This window comes from Tiliqua scincoides, chromosome 3 (genome assembly GCF_035046505.1).
Source record: "Tiliqua scincoides isolate rTilSci1 chromosome 3, rTilSci1.hap2, whole genome shotgun sequence".
NCBI classification, from domain to species: domain Eukaryota; kingdom Metazoa; phylum Chordata; class Lepidosauria; order Squamata; family Scincidae; genus Tiliqua; species Tiliqua scincoides.
In genome coordinates, this window is record NC_089823.1 from 83,591,082 (window position 1) to 83,602,635 (window position 11,554).

The window sequence follows — 11,554 nt, forward strand, 5'->3', positions numbered from 1 at the left end:
TATACCACAGTCTTTCGAGACTGAAGGTTGCCAACCGGGAAGACTCAGAATCAAATCCCAGCTCAGTCATACAACAATTCACTTGGTGGGTGTTGACAAGTTGCCATTTTGTGACCTGTTCTACCTCACAGGGATATTGTATAGATAAAATGGGAGAGCTGAACTCTCTAAAGGAAAGATACGATACAAATTTGAGAAAAATATACACAATAGATTCTGAAGAAGTCTTAAAAACAAAAATGAGATGTAATATCTGGACAACTTTCCTGTCTCTCTGCCCATCCACCCCAAATCTTTGAAAATACAGTTAGGAAATCCATCTTTATATCTATAAGTCCCCATAACAGATCTACAAATGCACTAATCTGGGAAAAGATCTTCTGCCTCCAACTAAGGAAAACGAACAGAGCACATCAATTTACTGTAAGCATAACACAAAAACCTAACATTGATCTCACATTGCTTCAGGCTATTTGGTCCAACTGATACATTTATTAATGTTGTGAAAGCTGCAATTAATGTATAGTTGTAATGAGTTTCATAGTATTACCTACCATTATATATACACTCATTCTGAATGCCTAAGAAACTTCCCAGTTGCATTTTAATGTTGTTTAGGCGGTATCTCCTTGTATGTATACATCCTCACTGTGAAGTTTGCTCTATTGCTTTCATGCTCACAGCAATCTCAGGTTTTTCAAATAATTTTGAATGACAGGTGTTGCAAAATGCTGTTGTGAAGAGGAAATCAAGAAAAGTAATATAACAAAATCATGGATTTCTTCAGGGCAAACCGCTAGGTGTAACTCTTAACTTCCCTTCAAATCATCAAATGTATTATGACACTCAACTCCTAATGACATTACCTAACAGAGGACATGTCGATCTTCCCTTTGGCTACAATTCTGGAAACTATTAAGTCAGACATTGATATATTAAAGAAAGACAAACATGAAATGGAGCATTTAGAGTTCAAAGTTAAAAAGTACTATTTGTCCACCAAGTTACACATAACAAAATATTATTTACCGCCTCCAAAGAAAAAAATGTGACTTTCATTTCCAGACTCAAAACACTTAGGCATGTCTTTACCAAGTTCTTGACTAGTGTTTAGAAGCAGTGATTCATTTATCATAAGACCATGAGGAGCTTGGAAAATTGTCCTGGTGTACTCCATTGTGAACCACGACCTACATGGTTTTGAAGTGAACCAAAAGGATAAACTTCTTAGAAAAGAGCAAGTGACTGGGGACAAAGCTGGGGACAAAGTCATACGCTGTGATCTGCAGGGACAGGCAAGTCAGGCGCAGCTTGCCTCAAGTCGAGTCACAAGTCTCTGCTCCCCGCACCTCGAAAACGAGTCATAACAGGGGCACTTTCCGAGTCACCTGGAGCATCTTCACAACTCATAAATGACTCGAGTTGTGAGTCTTTCCCTTTAAAAAGCCCACCGATGGGAAAAATGGGGCTGCTGCCAGGGTGCATGTGTATGTGTGTGAGTTATCTTTAAACACTCCCCTGCTGACCCCATCCCATCTGTAAACAAGATGGGAGGGGGTGGAACAGATTGTGTGGGGGTGTTACCACCTAATCCTATTCCCTGCCATATTATAGCATGCAACACATGACAGTGGCCTGGCTACACTATAAGCTATGGTGAGGGGAATGATTGGACAGCCTGCATGAAGTAAAAATATTTACTTTTTTCTGATCTCTTATGGGTCTCTTTGGACCTAGCTACATGGCTGGGCACAATTCTGAAGAGAGATAGGAACAAGGCAGGCAGAAAAATGGGGTATAAAATCTAGCATGCACAACAGCTGCCGAATCCAGCCCTCTGTCCCTGACACACACTCCGGTTCTTCCCCAACACAATCTATTACTCTCCCCATCCACGGCTCCCCACCTCCCCACTCAGAGCTCAGTGCCTGCATAGCATCCTGGAGCAGCTGCACCTCTCGCCACTTACAGCAGTGGCCCTGCAACACATGACAGCGGCCTGGCTTTAGCACCACCGTAAAGGACCCTGCCATGACAGCACACTAGTTTATTTTGCTTTGTAAGATGCTTTGTGAACTTTTTTTGGGGGAAAAGTGGTATACAAATATTCTTAATAATAGTAGTCATTTATTATATGCTCCTAGGCAAATTTCTACGTTTGCCTGTCTTATGAAGAGGGCAGATTACAAGTTATTACAGTAAAGAATCTGGTTAAAAAAAAGTTATCTGTATTCTCAGCTAGCTCTCAGCATGCTTAACTTGCAAGGTGGTGATTATACATTCGGAGGCCTTTAAAGTGTCCCTCATTAGTTGTACAGTTTCACTTGAATTGTACCATATCTGTACCATTTTGTCTCCTGGTAACTAACTGAAGGCAGAACGGTTCACCTTTTGGCTACCTATTTCTACTATCTAGCAAGAATCAATTGGAACATTGTGCCTGAGTCTGTCCAAGCATCACAAAGAAAACATTAATAAGCCAATCTGTCCATTGTTGCATTGACAAGCCCCATACAGCATGTCGTGTAATATTGCTTGCTGCCTGCATCCTGTTGCAAACCATGAAAAGAGTCAGGTACTTTTTAATCTGGAAAGCAAAGGACTTGATGCCTCCAAGTCTTCAGTTCAGAATTATCCAGACAAAGCACACCGAAAGGACAGCTTTCATCAGGGAGTTTACACTGTGTGAGTGAGGAGGCCGGGATGGGCCGCTGGGATGTTTTTCAGGCTCTCCACAGGGATTATGTGCAATGCTCAGTGCCCAAGTTGCTCAGAGTGAGGAGCGGACTGCTCAACGGCCCGTCCTCAGTTCCAAACTGAAGCGATTTCAGAAGCCATGGAGGTGACATGATGATGTGAGAAGGTGAAGGCATCACTGAGTCACCCTACTGGCCAGCCACGCAATGACCACGCATCTGCTGCCGCGTATGACCAAAATACCAGAAAATAATAATAACAACAACAACAACAACAACAACAACAACAACAACAACAACAACAACAGGTATTTATATACCGCCTTTCTTGGTCTTTATTCAAGACTTTATTCAAGGCGGTTTACATAGGCAGGCTTTATTTAAATCCCTTATTAAATAGGGATTTTTACAATTTGAAAGAAGGTTCTTTCTTTCAAGAACCACTACATTCAGGTGTTTCATTCCGATCTGGCTTCACATTCTGGCCTCCATCCTCCCACGCTCAGAGAAGATGGAATAGCTTGGCTTCAGCTTGCCAGCTGCTTCAAGGTCACACAGTGCCAGTGGCCTCGAACTGGCGACCTTGTGGATGTTATCTTCAGGCAGATGGAGGCTCTACCCTCTAGACCAGACCTCCTGCCCAGATCTTGTTCCTTCTAAACAATTATTCTACAAACCAACAAAACAAGCAACAGTATTTGGAGAAAATGCCATAGTTCAGTAATTTATTTTTGTGAAACTCCCTCCCCTGCAAAAGAGGTATCTGATTAAAGTAGTAAATAAAGGCATTCCCCCTTATCCGTAGGGGGTTCCTTTCTGGAACCTCTTGCAGATACCTGAAACCAAGGATATGGGTGAATGCCCATCCCTGCTGTCTGGGCAGAGCTCCTCTCGCCTCTGGAGTGGGTGCACTGGGATGTGTGCCCTGGGAGCACCCAATCCAAGGATAACTGAATTCAGGAATACATGATCCACAGATATGAGCCCCCCCCCCCAATACTGTATCCTGTTTATGTCTTAGAGCTTCACTGTCAAGAGAATTATCGCTGCTCTCTGCACAGTAGTTGAAAATGTTCAGGACAGTGGGAAAGATTAAATTCTGTGACAAGAAGGGTTGAAATCTTCCACAGAGAACCTCAGCACCTTGCATAGAAAGCTTGATATGTCTTAAGAGCTAATGAGAAAGGGCACAATTTTTGAACTTCATTTTCTAATGAAGAAGTAGCTGATTACATCTGTGGAAGAAAACATCAGAAGTGGCTTAAGGATATCTAAACAGCAGGTGCTTCTGCGAGTCAAGTCGTGATTAGGGACGGCACCAATGTTGTATTGGAAGGAATTTTAAAATGGTACACCACTTATGATCCTGACCAACTTTCCCTCTGAGGGGTGCTCTTACAGCCCAATCCTGAGCTGCCCAGTGCCCAAGGCTGCAGCAGAACCAAAATGCCTGCTGCTGCATCCTATGGACACCAGGCAGCCGTGGGCAACTCCCAACACCTCCTTGGGGAAAGGGACATTTGTCCCCTTCCCCCGGGTAAGGTGAGAAGCTCCTCAATGGCTACTCAACTCTGCGCTGGCTATTTAACTGGTGCAAAGTTGTCCCTTGTCAGGCCGTTAGCCCAATTTAGGGCTTTGAATCCTGCAGCGTTGAGTTCCACTGGTCCTGCCCCCTCCCACCCCTTTTCTTCCCCCTGCCTTCCCCAAGCCCAGAACACCTCCCTCCCTGCCCCAACTTACCAATCCACTGCCTGGCACTTGCATGGAGTGCTGGGTGGCGGCTGACTGGCCTCTGACTGGTGCCGGCTCAGCGCAGGCTCATGCCAAGCCAGCACTGTGCTGGCACTGACTGCCGCTTTACAGCATGATTGCGACAGTGCGTGCTAGTGGTGGGCTGGCATGCACTGCACAGGATTGGGCTCTTAGTTCATAATAAACTTGCCTTGATCCCAGCCATCTCTTTAGGCAGTATTCTAGCATTTTCTTTCCTTATCCCTTACCTTGCAAGGTAGCAGAGGAGGTCAAGGAATGTCGCGGGCAGTAGAGGGAACACTCATCTTTCACTTTTTGGTGTAGTTGGGGAAAATGGATACTTCCAAGCATGTTCAGAATCTTCCCTCATTGCTGAGAACTCTGGGATCTGCCCTTGTTTTCCAAGATTACCCTGAAAAGGCTTGGAAATGCTGGGCTCATTACAAAGTAAGCTAGATGGGTTTGGGCCACTCTACTTCTGATGATGCCATCAGTGATGCCAATTCAATCTGGAGGACATGCTGCAGGCTGAGAGATGAGCACACACATCAGATTCAACAAAGCCAGAAAGAACTCAATACAGCAGCCATTGCAGCTGTAGCACATTCGGGGTCTCTTATGAGGAACTTGCCATGCACTTTATGACAAAAGCTGTGCTCTTCTTGGGAACTCCGATAGATGGTTTCTGTTGTGTGCCAAGCACTGTGATCCTAGACAGAGGGCATTGGTGGAGCTGCGCTCAAGTCAAGAAAAAATCAATGCAGAAAATTAACTCTGCTGTAATTCAGAAGAATGTACTTAATGACCCACTAGAGATTTTCTTTATCCCAAATTCTTCTTTGTGAGACAGAAAACGATGATCCAGAAGTGAGTGCAGCTTAATGCCTGACTAAAATTAATCACAGTCATCCGTATTTGACAAGCAGGTGTTCTAATTACCTGCATTTGGAAGTAAGCCTTAGACAGAGAAGTCAAGCTGATGATATCTGCTCCATGTTATTTTTCAATTCACAGTGCTCTGTAGGAAGATTCCGTTTCTGCTGCAGAAATATGCATAAGAAGAGGAAAATACGACATCAACATGTAACATTTGTGAGGAACAGAAGGTTAGATTCTTACCCTGTCTTATTCCCGGTTCTTCCACAAACTAACCACCATTTTTTTCCCCTACATTTCAACATAATGGTTTTCATAATGATTCCTGTGCAGAGGTTGCCATATTGCAGTCAGTCCTTGCAGGGGGAAAGCAGCTTGGATCAAATATAAAACAAGCGTTTCACTGAACTGTCAGACAAAACCATATATTTAGCTTATTCCCCCCCCCCATAATGGTTCTAATGCTTATCTCTCCTTTTGTTTAAAAAATGATGATCTATAAAGCCAAGACATTTGAAAAGGGGCAGCCCAATTCTATCCGGTGCTGATGCAGTGGGGCTGCATGGTCCCTGCTTTGTATGCAGTGCTGGAACTGAGCAGGCTGGAGGTCTTCTAGGAATAAGGGAAGATTTGTTCTCTAAACCTGTCTTGAGCCCAGCCTGCTCAATGGGGCTACTCTTCCACCAATCCTGCCCCCTCCGGGGCCTGATCTTCCTCCTTTCCACCCTCCGCTACTCATCACAACCCTTTCATTGGGCACAGTTCCTGATCCTGTGCTGGTGATACAGTGTAGGCCTTTCTGTTGGCGCTCCTTACTCCAAGGGTGCCTCGGAGGGACACCCTTGAGGGACACCCTACTGCAGTGGTTAGAATTGGGCTATTGTTGTTGTTGGGCTGTTGAATTGGGCTGTTTTTATTATTATTATTATTATTATTATTATTATTATTATTATATACCACTTTTCAATGGAAAGTTCACAAGCGGTTTACAGAGAAAATCAAATATCTAATGGCTCCCTGTCCCAAAAGGGCTCACAATCTAAAAAGATGCAAAATGCCAGCAGATAGCCACTAGTAAAGACACTGCTGGGGTAATATTTCTGATGCATATCAATAGTCGCAAAATCATTTGAGGTGACTGTCTCACCAAGCCACAACTGAGTGTGCCAAGAATTCCCTAGTCCTAGAAGAATTTGTGGAACTCTGTATGGGCATTATTTATGTATTCAATTTATTCATTTAAAAGATTTCTACCTTACTGTTCCCCAAAGGCATTCAAGGCCATAAGGACACCACATGGGCACAGGAGCCATTTGTTGAGAGGGTGTGCCTTTGACTACATTGTGATTTCCTTTTCAGACAGCAATACTTATGCACTAACTTCAGCAGTACAGCACTTTGATTTTTTTTTGACAGTGCTTTAAATCTAATTTCAGCAAAGCTTGATTACCTTTCTATGTATGGGTGCACACATTTCGGCAATGAATTTTCTGTCCGTAGGATTTATTGAATTTATTGACGTTACAGTTGATTGGTGATCTGAGACTCCTGTTTATGTTTATTATTTATAATACTTATATGAAATGACATTCTATGAAAAGCCAGAAAAAATGAAAAATAAGAAGAAAATATAGTATACTCTTTATTGTAGTCATGCTATGGAGTCATTGCATGGGACATACGCAAAGAGGCAACCTTATGAAATATGTTGAGTCGAGACAGATAGAAAACCATAGATAGCCCATGAAGAGATGGTTAACATGAAAGATTCACAGCCCAGTCCTAACCTGCCCTAGAGTAGGCAGGCTGGCAAACCTGCCCCTAATCCAAAGCAGGATTGGCCCCAGATTTGGCTCAGTCTGGGGCAAGGGGAATTCCTTCCCCTTATCCCAGGTAATGCTGCAGCAGCCCCAATGGGGCTACTTGGATCTGCGCCACTTAAAGAGGTGGCGCAGGTTCAAGAAGTCCGGAGCTGCTCCAGGCTGCCCGGGATTGGGTTTAAGATCCAGCACAAGTGCTGGATTCTGGCCCCACTACTTGCTCACCTGTGGCCCGCCAATGGTCCTGCCCACTGCCCACCCTGAAACACCTCCATTCCACCCTCCACACCCCTGCACTGGCCTGACTCTGCCGGTGTGGGCTTGCCTGCATGCTGGCCCAACAGGGCTTGGGCTGGCATTCTTTGTCCCAAAACCTCACAGTTTCTGACAGTCTTCGGCCACTGCAAGGAACTTGCTCCAGCTGAGGGTGCCCTTGGGATTGCGTCCCCCATTACATTTGGTATTACAGTAATTTGAACCTTTAGCATTTGCATTTTTAGTGTTAATTTGAATTAATTGGCTCCCCTGTAGGACAATTACTAATAGCATCTCTCCTCCATAGAAGGAGAAGCCCAGTCGAAGATACGATTTGGACTGATACGTTACTGAAAGGCTTTTTCTTTATGTGATCTGAACTTCTATCACAGCTTTCAATAACAAGTCAAGATTTAACTGTTCACTTTGCCACCATGATTGGGATTAGCTATGTCGTGTACATCGACAGAGGAATATGGAGGATGTTATGCTGCCTTTGGAAAGGGCATGATACCAGACTATTTCTGGCTACTCTACTGCATAATTCTCCACGCTGTCTCTTTCAGGGGAAGCAGCAGTTAAACTACATTATTTAACACCAAGTTACTATTGCTCATGCATAAGCTTACAACACTTGGGCTCACCCAGAGGTAGTTACAGCAGTAAGCCCGTAGATTTTAATTACAGTAACCTGCCCTGGAACAGGGCAAGCTAAAAATTCAAATTAATACTAAATGTAATTGGGCCTTTCATGTTAACTATCCATGGTTTCCTATCTGTCACAAAGCATTTCATAACTTAGCCTTCTTTGCATATATTCTACGCATGATTTCATAGCACCACTTCTATGAAGAATATATTTTCTTCCCCACTTACCATTTTCTTTCTCCTTATTATTATACATTTTTCTGTGTTTTTACTTTTATGCGGAACATCATTTCATTTCAAGTACTTTATCTATAAAGAATAAATCATCGCCTCAATTAAATTAGCAATAAATTGTAGCCTCAATTAAATAAATCCTAAGAACTGAAAACTTAATGTTGAATTATGTGGACCCATCCATAAGCAGGAAATCTCTGAAGATCTGATGAAAAGAAATTCTACTTAAATGTCTGGAAATGTTGGAATCTATGATCTTAATTTAACTAAGCAGCCTAAAAGTAGCAATTTTTCATTCTCTGTCTCTTTCTCTTTTTACAGCACTAAACCTGTCAGTTTGACATTTACGTATGCATTTCATTAAGAGTCTCCCCCTCCCGACTTACACCTCTAATTTTTAGTACCATAGGACAGGAGAGTCCTGCAATTTTTTAAAAACCTTCCTACCCACCAGGGGAAGTTGGAGGGAAGACTTTTCTTGGCTCGGGCAGCCAGGAACTTGATATGTACTTCCAAGTTATAACTCAGAATACTGTGAGGGAGACTAATCTGCAGTGCTGAATATTGTCTTAAATAACAATCGAATCATTAGCATATGGTCTATTTAAGCATTAAATAATTTAATTAAAAACACTTCTGGCATGAAAAGAGGACTGAAAATTTCAAATAAACAGTTTTCTTAATTAAGTCCAATTAATTAATTAATTGGTAATTGGCAATTAATTAATCATCAGAGTACCTAGACAGGATTTTTTTTTAACTGCCACAGTGGAGCTTTGCAAAGAGGATCAGCTTCATGCACCATTGGACAGCAGCTCAGTGGTGGTCCTGGAGAGAGTTCAGGGGGTAAAAGCCCTGGGGCACAGTGCCTGTGGAGCCTGCGGGGGTGGCCCCACTGCACTACCGCCGCTGCCTCCACCCACCCTCTGGAGCCCTTCTGAGGGCCAGGGAGGCCCCACACTGCATCCACAGGCGTTCCAAAAGCCTTTTGAGGCCTCCAGAGCGCTATTAAACAGTACTTCCAGTTTTCAGAAAAAACCAGAAATACTGTTTAATGGTGCTCTGGAGGCCTCAGAAGTTTTCGGAGCACCAGGGGACGTCATGCAAGGCTCTGTACTGCAGGTAAGTCTCCTTTCTGGGGGGGGGCATGCTGCGGTCCTATGTCCCGGGGCAGCACAGGGGCCAGGTCTGCAACTGCCACTGATGGTACATGTACCACCGGTTGAGAAATGCTGCTCTAGTTCAGTTCTGAATCTCCACATTCCCATCTGAGCATTCCTACCTCCCTGCCAGGGCCTAGGAGAGGGGTAAAGGGGGTAATTTGTAACCCGGTCCAGGGTCAGAAAGGGGGCCAAGGAGCCAAAGGAGGAGCCCCAGAAAGTTCCTGGGACATGACATTTTCCTATCTTACCTGAACTCACTGCCAGCACATAATGCTGGGGCACAACAACCATGTGCATGCAGTGTTAACTGCTGCTGCAAGCCATACACACCAGGCCCAGGAAAGCATCCTTGACCTTCCTTAAAAAAACAGTGTCAAATCTGGGAGGAAACTGGCCTGCTACAGTAGCTCGTTGGATCCCATAACCATGAAGGAGTGTATAGAAGCTCAGGGACCCAGCTGTGGGGCTACAGCGGCTGCAGAACTTCACTTGGAGCCTAAATAAGATGCTAATATTCTGCAATCCATTTTCTATATTTCAAAAATTTCAGAGACACTTAGGAGTGTGTTTGGTTTTCCATATTACTTTTTCTAGCTGCTAATGCCGCATGGTTGGGTAGACCTGGACTCTGCATCAAGAAGCCAATAGACCTGAGCTCCAAAGACTGTTGTGGCTGTCCGCACCCTCCCCTGCCCTATTTTGCCCCCCCCCCACATTCTGCCTGCCCTCATTGCCCCCCTTCCTCTTTGGGAAAGGGCCGAGAAGAAACTTTGTACCTGATGCTAAAATTCCTCTCATAGGCCCTGCTCCCTGCCACCACCCTCACGGAACTAGTCACAGAAACAAGTGTTTCAACAACCAATCTACATGCACAAAAGGAATTTCTACAATTTACTTTTTCGGTTCTTCCAAGATAGTATCCTGGATAATTATTGCATGAATGAACCAGCTTATTTTTAGGGCAGGTGATATTATCTGTGTAGCTGATTTCCACTGATGGATATGAAAGGGAAAGTAAAATGAGTATTCCGTAAGAAACATCGGGTCAAATGGATGGAAGATAGGAAGCAGGCCTGGCAGGCTGCCATTGTCTTCTTTGCAAGCTAATATGATGCTCCTTTTCAAAATCTAATGGTGCCGTTATTGACATATTTGTGTAGTGAATGGCTGCCAGATACCCAGCCACTGATTAGTACGGCAGGCACAGTTCAGGCTTTTCCACTGCCTGCTATAATGTGGAATGACTTGTGTTCATTTTACTTTATCTTTCATTGCCAATAGTAGGATCCAGCTAGACACATAATATCACTTCTAACTATTAATAGCTTCTTTTTTCATGCGCACATGATTATGTATTTTAAACTCTGATTGCAGTCCGCGCACATTTGGTTGGTTGGCAACCTTCAGTCTCGAAAGACTATGGTATAAGCCTACAGCACCCAGTATTCCCAGGCGGTCTCCCATCCAAGTACTAACCAGGCCTGACCCTGCTTAGCTTCCAAGATCAGACGAGATTGGGCATGTGCAGGGTAACATTTAGGATGACGTAAATGCATTTACAGTTTGTTTAGAGGTCACAAGAGGGAAATGGAGGAAAGGAAAGTTAAATTTTGACAGGAAAAAGCGTCTTACCCAGATTTTTGGACAATATTAGTCTTCAATGGATTTGAACTACATTACAAATGTGAGGATTTCACAATCCCTGGTTTTGAGCTTGCGAGGCAATGGGGTTGGATCCAAAGAGTGATGACCGTTCAATGAGACAAGCTGGTAATGATGCCTAACTTAAGTCCCATTAGTTACAATTGAATGTAGCCATAACTTTCTAATAGAACCCAATATTTACTTTCCCAAAATGTGTGAGTATGTGTCTGAAAAAATCCAAAAACTTGAACTAAAATGTTGGGGGGGGGGGGGGAAAGGCAAGCGATAAAACTACCAATAGCCTGTATTGCGGCTTATTGTTCTCATAATAATACTGGTTAGCCACTTTCATTGTTTCTCATATCAGTCCACCGCAGCAGCATCTACTACAAAATCTATTTGCAGAATAAACTTAAAGCGATCTTGATTTTTTTTTTTTTACAGGAACAAAGTGGAAGTTGAAAAC

At 43.6% G+C, this 11,554-nt stretch overlaps 1 pseudogene; it reads right to left on the minus strand.

Annotated features, from left to right (window-relative positions):
- Nucleotides 1-10,871: 10,871 nt before the first annotated feature.
- On the minus strand, nucleotides 10,872-10,990 carry LOC136646275 (5S ribosomal RNA; annotated as a pseudogene).
- Nucleotides 10,991-11,554: the final 564 nt, after the last annotated feature.